A 17063-nucleotide genomic window follows, 5' to 3' on the forward strand; every position below is an offset into this window, starting at 1 on the left:
ATAGATACTGTAGATAGATAGGTAGATACATAGATACTGTAGATAGATAGATACTGTACATAGATAGATACTGTAGATAGATAGATAGATAGATAGATAGATAGATAGATAGATAGATAGATAGATAGATAGATACTGTAGATAGATGGATAGATACTGTAGATAGATACTGTAGATAGATAGATAGATAGGTAGATACATAGATACTGTAGATAGATAGATAGATACTGTAGATAGGATAGATAGATAGATACTGTAGATAGATACTGTAGATAGATAGATAGATAGATAGATAGATAGATAGATAGATAGATAGATAGATAGATAGATAGATAGATACTATAGATAGATACTGTAGATAGATACTATAGATAGATAGATAGATAGATAGATAGATAGATAGATAGATAGATAGATACTGTAGATAGATAGATAGATACTGTAGATAGATACTGTAGATAGATAGATAGATACAGTGGCTTGCGAAAGTATTCGGCCCCCTTGAACTTTTTAATCTTTTGCCACATTTCAGGCTTCAAACATAAAGATATAAAATTTTTATTTTTTGTGAAGAATCCCCAACAAGTAGGACACAATTGTGAAGTGGAACGAAATCTTTTGGATTTTTGAAACTTTTTTAACTAATAAAAAAATGAAAAGTGGGGCGCGCAAAATTATTCGGCCCCCTTGCGTTAATACTTTGTAGAGCCACCTTTTGCTGCGATTACAGCTGCAAGTCGCTTGGGGTATGTCTCTATCAGTTTTGCACATCGAGAGACTGAAATTCTTGCCCATTCTTCCTTGCAAAACAGCTCGAGCTCAGTGAGGTTGGATGGAGAGCGTTTGTGAACAGCAGTTTTCAGCTCTTTCCACAGATTCTCGATTGGATTCAGGTCTGGACTTTGACTTGGCCATTCTAACACCTGGATACGTTTATTTGTGAACCATTCCTTTGTAGATTTTGCTGTATGTTTGGGATCATTGTCTTGTTGGAAGATAAATCTCCGTCCCAGTTTCAGGTCTTTTGCAGACTCCAACAGGCGCAAACCATGATGCTGCCACCACCATGTTGCAGGGTGGGGATGGTGTGTTGAGTGTGATGAGCTGTGTTGCTTTTACGCCAAACATATCGTTTTGCATTGTGGCCAAAAAGTTTGATTTTGGTTTCATGGGACCAGAGCACCTTCTTCCACATGTTTGGTGTGTCTCCCAGGTGGCTTGTGGCAAACTTTAGACGAGACTTTTTATGGATATCTTTGAGAAATGGCTTTCTTCTTGCCACTCTTCCATAAAGGCCAGATTTGTGCAGTGTACGACTGATTGTTGTCCTATGGACAGACTCTCCCACCTCAGCTGTAGTTCTCTGCAGTTCATCCAGAGTGATCATGGGCCTCTTGGCTGCATCTCTGATCAGTCTTCTCCTTGTCTGAGCTGAAAGTTTAGAGGGACAGCCAGGTCTTGGTAGATTTGCAGTGGTCTGATACTCCTTCCATTTCAAAATGATCGCTTGCACAGTGCTCCTTGGGATGTTTAAAGCTTGGGAAATCTTTTTGTATCCAAATTCGGCTTTAAACTTCTCCACAACAGTATTACGGACCTGCCTGGTGTGTTCCTTGGTCTTCATGATGCTCTCTGTGCTTTCAACAGAACCCTGAGACTATCACAGAGCAGGTGCATTTATACAGAGACTTGATTACACACAGGTGGATTCTATTTATCACCATCAGTCATTTAGGACAACATTGGATCATTCAGAGATCCTCGCTGAACTTCTGGAGTGAGTTTTCTGCACTGAAAGTAAAGGGGCCGAATAATTTTGCACGCACCACTTTTCAGTTTTTTAATTGCTAAAAAAGTTTAAAATATCCAATAGATTTCGTTCCACTTCACAATTGTGTCCCACTTGTTGGTGATTCTTCACAAAAAATTAAAATGTTATATCTTTATGTTTGAAGCCTGAAATGTGGCAAAAGGTTGAAAAGTTCAAGGGGGCCGAATATTTTCGCAAGCCACTGTATATATATATATATATATATATATATATATATATATATATATATATATTATAATTATTAATTTAAATAGACAAAAACGTGACATAAAAGAAAAACACCCCAAAAATACTGCAAGGGTTGGGAGGTAAGAGGCTAATGAGTAACAGAAGTTGTTGCTGAAACACTTAAACCGGTAGTCCTAAATAGGACTGGTGAATACAAAGGGTCGTACACAATAATAAGTAAATCACCGCACTGTAATTCACAATGATGTAGTATTTCCATACAGAAGTGGTACCTTCCACACCTTGTAGCCCACCACACTGCAGTTCCCTGTTATGTAGCACAATAAATGGCTGACGTTTGGTAACTCGAATCTTCAGTTCAGTCCACATATTTTTCTATGGGATTAAGGTCTGAAGACTGGCTAGGCCACTCCAGGACCTAAATGTGCTTCTCCTTAAAGCCACTCCTTTGTTGCCTTGGCCGTGTGTTTTGGGTCATTGTCATGCTGGAATACCCATCCACCACCCATTTTCAGTGCCCTGGCTGAGGGAAGGAGGTTCTCACCCAAGATTTGACGGTACATGGCCACGTCAATCATCCCTTTGATGCGGTGAAGTTGTCCTGTCCTCTTAGCAGAAAAACACCCCCAAAGCATAATGTTTCCACCTCCATGTTTGACGGTGGGGATAGTGTTCTTGGGATCACTACTGGCTATTTACTTACTACCAGCAAGCAGCCTACATAGAGTCTCTCTTTCTCCCATATATTTACGTTTTATTCAACGCATTTCATCAGAATGACGTCATGAGGGGCATGTGCCTCTCATGACGTCATTCTGATGAAATGCGCTAAATGGAGATGAACGATGCAGGAGAGGGAGAGAGAGAGCACACCCTGAGGGGTACGATGGGGGCCTGCTGATTTTGTACTGACAAAGGAACGATCAGTCTATAAGTTTAATGGTCGGTTTATTTTAACAGTGAGAGACAAAATAACAACAAAAATATCCAGAAAAACGCATTTCAAAAAAGTTATAAATTGATTTGCATTTTAATGAGTGAAATAAGTATTTGACCCCCTTCGCAAAACATGACTTAGTACTTGGTGGCAAAAACCTTGTTGGTAATCACAGAGGTCAGACGTTTCCTGTAGTTGGCCACCAGGTTTTCACACATCTCAGGAGGGATTTTGTCCCATTCCTCTTTGCAGATCCTCTAGGTTTCGAGACTGACGTTTGGTAACTCAAACCTTCAGCTCCCTTCACATATTTTCTATGGGATTTAGGTCTGGAGACTGGCTAGGCCACTACAGGACCTTAATGTGCTTCTCCTTAAAGCCACTCCTTTGTTGCCTTGGTCGTGTGTTTTGGGTCATTGTCATGCTGGAATACCCATCCATGACCCATTTTCAATGCCCTGGCAGAGGGAAGGAGGTTCTCACCCAAGATTTGACGGTACAAGGCCATGTCCATCGTCCCTTTGATGCAGTTAAGTTCTCCTGTCCTCTTAGCAGAAAAACACCCCCAAAGCATAATGTTTCCACCTCCATGTATGACGGTGGGGGATGGTGTTCTTGGGGTCATAGGCAGCATTCCCCTCCTCCAAACACGGCGAGTTGAGTTGATGCCAAAGAGCTCGATTTTGGTCCCATCTGACCACAACACTTTCACCCAGTTCTCCTCTGAATCATTCAGATGTTCATTAGCAACTTCAGATGGGCTGTACATGAGCTTTCCTGAGCTGGAGGATCTTGCGGGGGCTGCAGAATTTCAGTCCCTCACGGCATAATGTGTTACCAATTGTTTTCTTGGTGACTATGGTCCCAGCTGCCTTGAGATCATTGACAAGATTCTAGTTCTGGGATGATTGTTCTCATGATCATTAAAACTCTACGAGGTGAGATCTTGCATAGAGCCCCAGATCGAGGGAGATTGACAGTTATTTTGTGTTTCTTCCATTTGCAAATAATCACACCAACTGTTGTCACCCTCTCACCAAGCTGCTTGGCGATGGTCTTGTAGCCCATTCCAGCCTTGTGTAAGTCTAAGATCTTGTCATCCTTGGACAGCTCTTTGGTCTTGGTCATGGTGGAGAGATTGGAATTTGATTGATTGATTGCTTCTGTGGATAGGTGTCTTGTTATACAAGTAACAAGCACTCCCCTTTAAGGCCTGGTTCACACCTATGCACTTTTTAGTGCGTTTTCAGTTTTGAAGAAACACACTACAGTCCATTGTTTCCTATTGATGTAGTTCACATCTGTACATTTTATGGAAAGGGCCCCGGATTTTTTGGTTTTGCTTCCATAGACTTCAATGGATCAAAAATTTGTATTGAAAAATGCTAAATGCACCAGCAAATGCATATTGCAACCTGCATAGGTGTGAATCAGGCCTAAGTCTAGGTTCACATCTATGCGGCTGTGCCCCCCTCCAAATCCATACTAGACCCGAAGGGCCTGGTGTAGACCGGGGGGGACCCCACGCCGTTTTTTTTGCGATTTTTTTTTTTTTACATTCAGCTGTCAGTGGGGAACTCTCCCACGGCCTCTGTCTCTCTTTTTGTTTTTCTTTATCTTTGGAGGTACCCCAGTTATTAACTACATAGTTGACGGCAAATCTAAAGGAAATTGAATACGAAAATTTAAATTCAAATAAGTGGAAAAAAAAAACATAGGTATGGCGGGGCTTTGAAGGCACAAATCAGAGTATAATTAAAATTTGTAAAGTATACTAGGCCTGGTAGAACAACTAATTCCTACGGTGGCGGGACGCACACTGGTGGGATTGCTCCTGTTCTATGCCCGTAAAGCTATAGCCCTTAGTTGGCGCAAACCAACCCCCCCTCCTCTCTCCATGTGGAAACAATTAATCAACAATAGCTTACCTCTGTATAAAGACACGTATGACAACAGAGGCTGCCCCAACAAATATAACAAAGTCTGGTCTAAGTGGCTGGCAGATCCCTCCACCGCTTCAGAGGCCTCTCAGTAGACCCCAATCACAAAGTAGCTCCCAAGCGGGTGCCAGGTGTACACAATAATCTACAATATGCTATTTTACCATGTACAACTGCACATAGCACCACCATGACCCAGTAAACTGTACCGCTATGACTGATTTCATAATATATTTTTCATGAATAAGGTGACAGCGTGATTCCTGCAAGGATCATATAGACATCATATTAGACCAATGTATGTTTAACTGTTTGTTCTCTTTATCTGTTTTTGTTTCTCTTTTTAAAAACCAATAAAAAGATTTTGGAAAAAAAAAAATTTGTAAAGTATATTACAAAAATTCACTTTTTAAAATAAGAACAACCACTTTAACCCTTTCATGACTAAGCCTATTTTTGAAATTTGGTGTTTACAAGTTAAAATCCGTATTTTTTGCTAGAAAATTACTTAGAACCCCCAAACATTATATATATTTTTTTAGAAGAGAATCTAGAGAATAAAATGGCAATTGTTGCAATATTTTTTAGCACACGGTATTTGTGCAGCGGTGTTTTAAACGCAAATTTTTGGAAAAGTGACACTTTCATGAATTTTAAAAAATCCAAACAGTAAAGTTACCCCAATTTTTTTGTATAATGTGAAAGATGATATTACGCCGAGTAAATAGATACCAAACATGTCACCCTTTATAATTGCACGCACTCGTGGAATGGCGACGAACTACGGTACCTATGAATTTCCATAGGCGACGCTTTAAAAATTTTTTACGGTTACCAGGTTTGAGCTACAGAGGAGGTCTAGGGCTAGAATTATTGCTCTCGCTCTGACTATCGCGGCGATACCTCACATGTGTGATTTGAACACCGTTTACATATGCGGGCGCGACTTCCGTATGCGTTTTCTTCGCTACGCGAGCTCGCGGGGACGGGGGCACTTTAAATTTTTTTTTTTTTTTTTTTTTTATTTATTTTTGTACTTTTATAAATTGCGTTTTAAAATTTTTTTTTTTTTTTTACTTTTATTGCTGTCACAAGCAATGTAAACATCCCTTGTGACAGTAATAGGTGGTGACAGGTACTCTTTATGGAGGGATCCGGGGTCTAAAAGACCCCCCATCCCTCCTTTTCACTTCAAAGTATTCAGATCGCCGAAAACGGCGATTCTGAATACTGTGTACTTTTTTAAATTCGGCGCCATTGGCAGCCGAGTAAACGGGAAGTGACGTCATGACGTCGCTTCCGCGTTTTCAACAAGAAGGCTGGAACGAAGCCGCTCGCAGCTTCGTTCCAGTCCGCCCCCAGCCGCCGAAGGCAGCCGAACGGACACCGGGACTCCCGATTGCACGGGAGGCCCGGTAACAGCGGCGGGAGGGGGGGGATGTCCCCTCCCGCTCCTCCGGTATAACAACCGAGCGGCTTTTAGCCGCATCGGTTGTTATATACTGTATGGGTAGCCGATCGCCCGCTGAAAACAACGGTACCGGGATGATGCCTGCAGCTGCAGGCATCATCCTGGTATAACCCCGGAAAGCCGAGTACGCATATGTGCGTACGGTCGGCGGGAATTTGTCAAAACATGGACCTTATTTAAAAAATTATCCCGATTGGAACATCCACACTTATATTCAGCAATATGCCTGAGCAGTTGGTTGATTTCTCTGTAAACTCGACGTGTTTCTTGGACTTTAATCCACTTCATCAGGAGGTTATTGGTGGAACATAGGCATCTTCTCTGGGTGCAGACTGGGTTTGGGAAAGGTTAGGCCAAACCCTAAAGGGGGGTATAACAGGTGGGTAACCAGCAGCAGGGAACCAACACGTAGGGGGATCCACACGGAGATAAATAATCATAGATGGTTTATGGTCATGGAGTAGAATATCTGACTGTGAGAAGACCTGGCTTGCAGTCTCTGCTCTAATTCATCCCAAAATGTGTTCGCTCCTCCATGTCTTTATGGACCTTGCTTTGTGCACTGGTGAGAAGTCATGTTGGAACAGGAAGGGGCCATCCCCAAACTGTTCCCACAAAATTGGGAGCATGAAAATGCCCAAAATGTCTTGGTATGCTGATGCCTTAAGAGTTCCCTTCCCTGAAACTAAAGGGCCAAACCCAACCCCTGAAAGACAACCCCACACCATAATCCTTCCTCCACCAAATGATTTGGACCAGAGTACAAAGCAAGGTCCATAAAGACATGGATGATAGACATGTGCGGCTTGTTTCGTTCCAAATTAATATTCAGACAAATTTTTCGCTATTTGGCGATTCAGATATATCCGAATACCCAAACTACAATATAAACAAATTTTATGAAATGCTCTGAATAACGAAACTGAATTCAACCGAATTTCAGGAATTCGGACTGAAATTCAAATCAAATTTTACATTGAACTCCAGTCGAATTCTAACTGTACATATTGCTGAAATCAAAGACTGTGTGTGTTATAGAGTACCATCTCGAAATAATGCTGTTTTTGTTAAGCCAAAGGTGATTTAAAGAGTCATTGTAATCATTTGATGAAGATTTTTCTTTTGTTTGCTCACTTTGCCGCATTCGAATCGAGAAAAAAAATCTAAATTTTTTGATTGGACCGATTCAAAATGTTTCAATTTACATTGACATGGACCTCATGCAACTTGGATTCTGTGCCTCTTCACTCTTCCTCCAGACTCTGGGACCTTGATTTCCAAATGAAATGCAAAATGTTCCACAGTCAGTCATGATTTGGGGAGCCATGTCGTCTGTTGGTGTTGGTCCACTGTGTTTTATCAAGTCCAAAGTCAGCACCGCCCTCTAGCAGGAAATTCTGGACCTCTTCACGCTTCCCTCTGCTGACCAGCTTTATGGAGATGCTGATTTCATTTTCCAGCAGGACCTTGGTACCTGCTCACACTGCCAAAACTACCAATACCTGGTCACATGATCATGGTATCACTGTGCTTGATTGGCCAGCAAACTCACCTGACCTAAACCCCATAGAGAATCTGTGGGGTATTGTCAAGAGGAAGATGAGAGACACCAGACCCAACAATGCAGAGGAGATGAAGGGCACTATCAAAGCAACCTGGGCTTCCATAACACCTCAGGCTAATTGCCTCCATGCCACGCTGCATTGATGCCGTAATTCATTCAAAAGAAGCCCCAACCAAGTATTGAGTGCATACTATACTGTACATGGACAGACTGTACTTTTCCGTAAGCCAACATTTCTGTATTAAAAATCCTTTTTTTTATTGGTCTTATGTAATGTTCTAATTTTCTGAAATACAGCATTTTGGGTTTTCATTAGCTGTAAGCCATATGCATCAAAATTAAAAGAAAAGAAATGCTTGAAATACAATACTCCGTGCATAACACATCTATATAGAATGTATGAGTTTCACTTTTTGAATTGAATTCATTAAATTAATTAATTTTTTGATGATTTTCCAATTTACGAGATGCACCTGTAGAGACCTAAATATGCAACAGTACCTGTAAACTTTCCATAGTGCAGCCTCCAAAGGTGCTCCCCAGCCTGCTGCAGAGCCTTCAGCTCTCCATAGTGCTCCCAACCTCTAACAGTGTCCCATAGTGTCCCCCAACTTCCCACAGTCCTCGGTAGGACATTTTAATACATGTTTTGCATTCCCATAGTTTTATTGTGCGATTTGGAAGAATTTACCAGAGTCCTGATCTCAAAACAAAGAACCACAGGTCTGGATTTTTTAAATATTTGTATGTATCGGTAAAAGTACCCTTTTTTATTCTGTACTCTGGCTGTGAACCCAGTACTGGTACCCTATCGGTTCTGTGGATTTTTGTGCAAGTTTTATAACTTTTCTGTATAAAAGGAGATAATCCATTGAGTATTTAGCTGTTTAGGGAACATTTTACAAGAAGCATACTGTATGGTTGTCGATATGCTAGTAGTGTTGGTCCTAGGAATATTTCCTGATGTCTGGGGGTGGTGAAGCTCTTGAACTGAAGACAGCACGGAATCAGAAATATCAGATATGTGAGAATCAGAGACACTAGAGCAGAAGAGGTTGGTCTGCGTGAATTCTTCAAGGGAAGTCAAAGCTAACAGCTAATAATGTGACACTGGCAAAGTCCCAGGAAGTCCGTGACGGTACGATAGATAGATACTGTAGATAGATACTGTAGATAGATACTGTAGATAGATACTGTAGATCAGTGGTTCTCAACCTGGGGGTCGGGACCCCCTCGGGGGTCAAATGACAATTTGCCAGGGGTCACCAAATCCTGGGCTGTTCCTGAAGCCTGCACCACTCTCCCAGCCATTTCACGGCCACCCATCAGCCTGGCCATGGAGCCTGTGGAAGCCCAGGTGGGCTGTTCCTGGAGCCCGCGGCCGGCCGCCCGCCCGCCCGCCCACTCAGCCTTTTTACCAGCCACTCATTCTGTTCATGGCATGGCTTGGGGAAAAGACAGGAGGTCAGCTGACTGGTGAGGAATGTGAAGTGGGAGGGGCTGGAGGAGACCCTATCTCCTGATTTCTGCATAGGTGTCACTGCTGCGAGACACCACAGAGCTGGAGACACATTGAGTCACACTACCTGTGATTAGAGTTGCCATTAAAAGTCCCCACTACAGTTCTCAGATCAGCAGATGACCTTGATCAAGAGCACCCAAGTTGGCTGATCAGAACTCTCCCCCCCCCAGCACTGCCACTCATCCCAATTCCCATTACCCCCCAAGGTGTAAGAGAAGGAATAAAAATAGAGAATACATGAAAAGGAGAGGAAAAGAGGGGGAGGAACAAAGAAAAATGGAGAGAAAGAATAAGAAAAAGACAGCTAGAGAGAGGAATGGGGGAAAAAAACAAGAAATTAGGATAGAGAGAGATAAAAAGGAAAGAAAGGAGAACACAGAAAGAGCGGTACATCCTAAAATGTACCATAAGGGGTTTTAATACTGTACAAGTGGAAGGGACTCAGGAAGCGCTAAATGTCCGTGGGTTAGGGTCGCAAATTAGTTGTCTTGCCTTGGGTGCTGACAACCCACGCTACGAAAATAATTTTACTGTTAGGGATCCCCACAACTTGGGAAATTTTATCAAGGGGTCACGACACTAGAGAGGTTGAAGATAGATACTTTAGATAGATAGATACTTTAGATAGATAGATACTTTAGATACTGTAGATAGATAGATACTGTAGATAGATAGATACTGTAGATAGATAGATAGATAGATAGATAGATAGATAGATAGATAGATAGATAGATAGATAGATAGATAGATAGATAGATAGATAGATAGATACTGTAGATAGATAGATAGATAGATAGATAGATAGATAGATAGATACTGTAGATAGATAGATACTGTAGATAGATAGATAGATAGATAGATAGATAGATAGATAGATAGATAGATAGATAGATAGATAGATAGATAGATAGATAGATAAATAGATACTGTAGATAGATACTGTAGATAGATAGATAGATAGATAGATAGATAGATAGATAGATAGATAGATAGATAGATAGATAGATAGATACTGTAGATAGATAGATAGATAGATAGATAGATAGATAGATAGATAGATACTGTAGATAGATAAATAGATACTGTAGATAGATACTGTAGATAGATAGATAGATAGATAGATAGATAGATAGATAGATAGATAGATAGATAGATAGATAGATACTGTAGATAGATAAATAGATACTGTAGATAGATACTGTAGATAGATAGATAGGTAGATAGATAAATAGATACTGTAGATAGATAGATACTGTAGATAGATAGATACTGTAGATAGATACTGTAGATAGATAGGTAGATAGATAAATAGATACTGTAGATAGATGGATAGATACTGTAGATAGATAGATAGATACTGTAGATAGATAGATAGATAGATAGATAGATAGATAGATAGATAGATAGATAGATAGATAGATAGATAGATAGATAGATACCTCTGTGTTGGTCCTTGTCTCAGACAGATGATCTGTTGATGTGACTTGATTGAAAACTTCGTCTCTCTTTATAGGTTCTAGTTTTTTTTGTTTTACTTCCCTTTTTTTGTTATTTCAGCCACATCCACCTTCCAATTGTCTGCAGCTTTCATGACAAGAGCCCGTGGTGATCCTGCTATAAGTCTCCTTGTTGTGGCACCTCCTGTTCTATCAGGACAACTGTCTCCCAATCATTCTCCTGCGTTGTCACCCTGCCACGTGCTCCTCTGGTGGAGGCTACATATGGCCGCGCTGACATGCATTACTCAGTGATGGTCTCCCGGTGTGCAGTGAGTGTATGTAGTCAGGAAGTGGCTGAAAAGGGTGGAGGAGAGCGGCAATACTGAGAGGGAGAAAGAATTAGGTACAAAAAATTAAATAAAATATGAATTTAAAAAAGAAAACAAACATAATACAGGTAGAGAATTCCCCCTGAGATAGATACTGTAGATAGATAGATACTATAGATAGATAGATAGATAGATACTGTAGATAGATAGATACTGTAGATAGATAGATACTGTAGATAGATAGATAGATACTGTAGATAGATAGATACTGTAGATAGATAGATACTGTAGATAGATAGATAGATAGATAGATAGATAGATAGATAGATAGATAGATAGATAGATAGATAGATAGATACTGTAGATAGATAGATAGATACTGTAGATAGATAGATAGATAGATAGATAGATAGATAGATAGATAGATAGATAGATAGATAGATAGATAGATAGATACTGTAGATAGATAGATACTGTAGATAGATAGATAGATAGATAGATAGATAGATAGATAGATAGATAGATAGATAGATAGATAGATAGATAGATAGATACTGTAGATAGATAGATAGATAGATAGATAGATAGATAGATAGATAGATAGATAGATAGATAGATAGATAGATAGATAGATAGATAGATAGATAGATACTGTAGATAGATAGATAGATACTGTAGATAGATAGATAGATAGATAGATAGATAGATAGATAGATAGATAGATAGATAGATAGATAGATACTGTAGATAGATAGATACTGTAGATAGATAGATAGATAGATAGATAGATAGATAGATAGATACGATAGATAGATAGATAGATAGATAGATAGATAGATAGATAGATAGATAGATACTGTAGATAGATAGATAGATACTGTAGATAGATAGATACTGTAGATAGATAGATAGATAGATAGATACTGTAGATAGATGGATAGATACTGTAGATAGATACTGTAGATAGATAAATAGATACTATAGGTAGATAGATAAATAGATACTATAGATAGATAGATAAATAGATACGATAGATAGATACGATAGATAGATAGATAGATAGATAGATAGATAGATACTGTAGATAGATACTGTAGATACTGTAGATAGATAGGTAGATAGATAAATAGATACTGTAGATAGATACATAGATACTGTAGATAGATAGATACTGTAGATAGATAGATACTGTAGATAGATACGATAGATACATAGATACTGTAGATAGATAGATAGATACTGTAGATAGATAAATAGATACTGTAGATAGATAGATAGATACTGTAGATAGATAGATAGATAGATAGATAGATAGATAGATAGATAGATAGATAGATAGATAGATAGATACCTCTGTGTTGGGATGGTTTTGTCTCAGACAGATGATCTGTTGATGTGACTTGATTGAAAACTTCGGGGACGTACTAAACTGCATATTGGGATGATGGGATGATTGGATTATTGGCTGCAATACTAAGAACTCTCACTAGATGTCAGTGTACTATATACACATATATATGGTAATGACTCTGTTTCTCAAAATATGTTATTCAGTAATGACTCTGTTTCTCAAAATATGTTATTCTTTCCTGCAGTGCTTGATACAATTTTGCAAGAAGCAGTTGCTAATGTTTAACTCTTCACTTGCTGATATGTATGCAGCTGTACAACAGGATACAGAAATAATGTAAAAAATACATTTGACCTGTTTTTGATGGGAATATGGGTAGAATTATTATTTATCATGGGGAATTTTTGGAGGAATATCATGCTAACACCCGACAATGAACATATTTAACCCATTACTAATAATAATATGCATATACTTTTTCTACATGGGGATTATGGGTGGAATATTGTAGTTAGACATACATAGGAATATATTAAACCTATTTCTGATATAAATATGTATATAATTATTTTTCTACATGGGGATTATTGGTGGAATATTGTTTATAAATATACATAGCAACATATTTAATCCATGTATGATATGAATATGCATGCAATTATTTTTCTACATGGAGATTGTTGGTGGAATATTGTTTATAAATATACATAGCAACATATTAAACCCATTTCTGATGAGAATATGCATATAATTATATTTCTACATGGGGATTATTGGCGGAATATTGTTTATAAATATACATAGCAACATATTAAACATATTTCTGGTATAAAATGTATATAATTAGTTTTATACATGGGGATTATTGGTGGAATTTTGTTTATAAATATACATAGCAACATATTAAACCCATTTCTGATGAGAATATGCATATAATTATATTTCTACATGGGGATTATTGGTGGAATATTGTTTATAAATATACATAGCAACATACTAAACCTATTTCTGATATGAAAATGCATATAATTATTTTTCTACTTGGGGATTATTGGTGGAATATTGTTTATAAATATACATAGCAAAATATTAAAACATTTCTGATGAGAATATGCATATAATTCTATTTCTACATGGGGATTATTGGTGGAATATTGTTTATAAATATACATAGAAACATGTTAAACATATTTCTAATATAAAATGCATATACCGTATTTATCGGCGTATAACACGCATTTTTTTCCCCTTAAAATAAGGGGAAAATCGTGGGTGCGTGTTATACGCCGATCTCCGCTATTTTGTGATCTGTCAGAGCGATCGCGGCGATCGCTCCGACAGATCACATAGCTTGGATTTTTAAACATGGCGCCGCGGAGTTCGGAGGGATTGTCACTTGCCACGTCACATGCCACACGTTGCGGATTGTCACTTGCCACGTCCCATGCCACATGTTGCGGATTGTCACTTGCCACACGTTGCAGATTGTCACATGCCACGTCCCATGCCACACATTGCGGATTGTCACTTGCCACGTCCCATGCCACACGTTGCAGATTGTCACATGCCACGTCCCATGCCACACGTTGCGGATTGTCACTTGCCACATCCCATGCCACACGTTGCAGATTGTCACTTGCCACGTCCCATGCCACACGTTGCGGATTGTCACTTGCCACGTCCCATGCCACATGTTGCGGATTGTCACTTGCCACACGTTGTAGATTGTTACATGCCACGTCCCATGCCACACATTGCGGATTGTCACTTGCCACGTCCCATGCCACACGTTGCAGATTGTCACATGCCACGTCCCATGCCACACATTGCGGATTGTCAACTACCACGTCCCATGCCACACGTTGCAGATTGTCACTTGCAACGTCCCATGCCACACGTTGCAGGTTATAAAAAATGAAATGGTTCAACTCACCATAGAATCAGTGGGAGCCCCGAGCGTGTCACTTGCCACTGTTATCTGCAACACGTTGGGGATTGTCACTTGCCACGTCACCTGTCACTAGATGCGGATTGTCACTTGCCACGTCCCATGCCACACGTTGCGGATTGTCACTTGCCACGTCCCATGCCACACGTTGCGGATTGTCACTTGCCACGTCCCATGCCACACGTTGCGGATTGTCACTTGCCACGTCCCATGCCACATGTTGCGGATTGTCACTTGCCACACGTTGCAGATTGTCACATGCCACGTCCCATGCCACACATTGCGGATTGTCACTTGCCACGTCCCATGCCACACGTTGCAGATTGTCACATGCCACGTCCCATGCCACACGTTGCGGATTGTCACTTGCCACGTCCCATGCCACACGTTGCGGATTGTCACTTGCCACGTCCCATGCCACACGTTGCGGATTGTCACTTGCCACGTCCCATGCCACATGTTGCGGATTGTCACTTGCCACACGTTGTAGATTGTTACATGCCACGTCCCATGCCACACATTGCGGATTGTCACTTGCCACGTCCCATGCCACACGTTGCAGATTGTCACATGCCACGTCCCATGCCACACGTTGCGGATTGTCAACTACCACGTCCCATGCCACACGTTGCAGATTGTCACTTGCAATGTCCCATGCCACACGTTGCAGATTGCCACTTGCCACGTCCCATGCCACAGGTTGCGGATTGTCACTTGCCACACGTTGCAGATTGTCACATGCCACGTCCCATGCCACACATTGCGGATTGTCACTTGCCACGTCCCATGCCACACGTTGCAGATTGTCACATGCCACGTCCCATGCCACACGTTGCGGATTGTCACTTGCCACGTCCCATGCCACACGTTGCGGATTGTCACTTGCCACGTCCCATGCCACACGTTGCGGATTGTCACTTGCCACGTCCCATGCCACATGTTGCGGATTGTCACTTGCCACACGTTGTAGATTGTTACATGCCACGTCCCATGCCACACATTGCGGATTGTCACTTGCCACGTCCCATGCCACACGTTGCAGATTGTCACATGCCACGTCCCATGCCACACGTTGCGGATTGTCAACTACCACTTCCCATGCCACACGTTGCAGATTGTCACTTGCAATGTCCCATGCCACACGTTGCAGATTGCCACTTGCCACGTCCCATGCCACAGGTTGCGGATTGTCACTTGCCTGCTAAAATTGTCTGCTGTGTCCCAGTCAGAGTCAGGCTTATTTAACTGGTGACCCCCTGTCATCAGTGCTGGGCAGGGAGGAATGGGCTGGCTGCTGCCACTGGGAGAGCGATGGGAGCAGAGCGAACACATGGCTCATCCTGAGCGGATGTGTCAGCGCTGCATCCCGCCCCAGGGGGGGCAGCAGAGAGATGATGTAATCTCTCTGCTGCCGCGGCTGCCTGTACATTCAACAGTGTGGGCGGAACTGCAGGGATGCAGGGCGGCGCTGGGCGGTGAGAGATGATGTTATCTCTCTGCTCCCCCGCCCGCCGGCTCCCTAATTGGCCAGCAGCCGCTCACAAACTGTCACTGAGCCGCACACAGCTGTTCACGTAACGGAGCCGCCTGTGCTCTCAGCTGTGGAGCCGCCCGCCGACTCCCTGATTGGCCAGCACTGCAGCCGCTCACAAACTGTCACTGAGCCGCACACAGCTGTTCAAGTAACGGAGCCGCCCGTGCTCTCAGCTGTGAAGCCGCCCGCCGGCTCTCTCACCCACAGCGATGCCTGCCCTGCCCACCCACTCACCCACAATCTCGGAGGGGGCAATTGCCCTGTTGCCCCCCCCCCTGGATCCGCCCCTGTCATCAGCGAGCAATGCACTGCGATGACTCAGTGCATTATGGGGCGTGACGCGCCGCTCGAATTTGGCACGAATGCCCCATAATGTTTGATATTTGGCGAATGATCGAACAGCCAATGTTCGAGTCAAACTCATGTTCGACTCGAACTCGAAGCTCATCCCTATCCCTAGGCATGTTTAACCATTGCATTTCACCCATGAAGAAAAATAATTATGTGGCTATTCATCTCATAAATAGGTTAAATATGTTAAATGTTATTGTAAATGATATTCCAGTCATATTCAACCTAAAAAACAATAACTTTACCCATATTCCTATGAGAAACAGGTCAAATGTATTACATAGGATGTTTAGCTAAGATATTTCACCCATAATCCCCATGTAGAAAAAATATATATGCATATTCTTATCAGAAATAGGTTTAATACGTTCCTATGTATATTTCTAAACAATATTCCACCAATAATCCCCATGTAGAAATATAATTATATGCATATTCTCTTCAGAAATGGGTTTAATATGTTGCTATGTATATTTATAAACAATATTCCACCAATAATCCCCATGTAGAAAAATAATTACATGCATATTCATATCATAAATGGGTTAAATATGTTGCTATGTATATTTATAAACAATATTCCACCAATAATCCCCATGTAGAAAAATAATTATATGCATTTTCATTTCAGAAATAGGTTTAGTATGTTGCGATGTA

At 41.0% G+C, this 17063-nt stretch overlaps 1 protein-coding gene across 5 annotated transcripts in view; it reads right to left on the bottom strand.

Moving 5' to 3' along the window:
* LOC141113684 (uncharacterized) overlaps positions 1-17063 on the bottom strand; it is a 64720-nt gene that overhangs the window by 33090 nt on the left and 14567 nt on the right. For 4 of the 5 annotated variants that reach the window (XM_073606943.1, XM_073606944.1, XM_073606940.1 and 1 more), the window contains one exon: positions 10894-11275. The exons of the other annotated variant lie outside the window; for it this stretch is intronic. The gene's annotated coding sequence lies outside the window, so the exon portion shown is untranslated. The remainder of the gene's footprint in view (positions 1-10893; positions 11276-17063) is intronic. 5 annotated transcript variants of the gene reach the window in all.

The sequence above is a fragment of the Aquarana catesbeiana genome, linkage group LG12 (genome assembly GCF_042186555.1).
Source record: "Aquarana catesbeiana isolate 2022-GZ linkage group LG12, ASM4218655v1, whole genome shotgun sequence".
Taxonomy (NCBI): domain Eukaryota; kingdom Metazoa; phylum Chordata; class Amphibia; order Anura; family Ranidae; genus Aquarana; species Aquarana catesbeiana.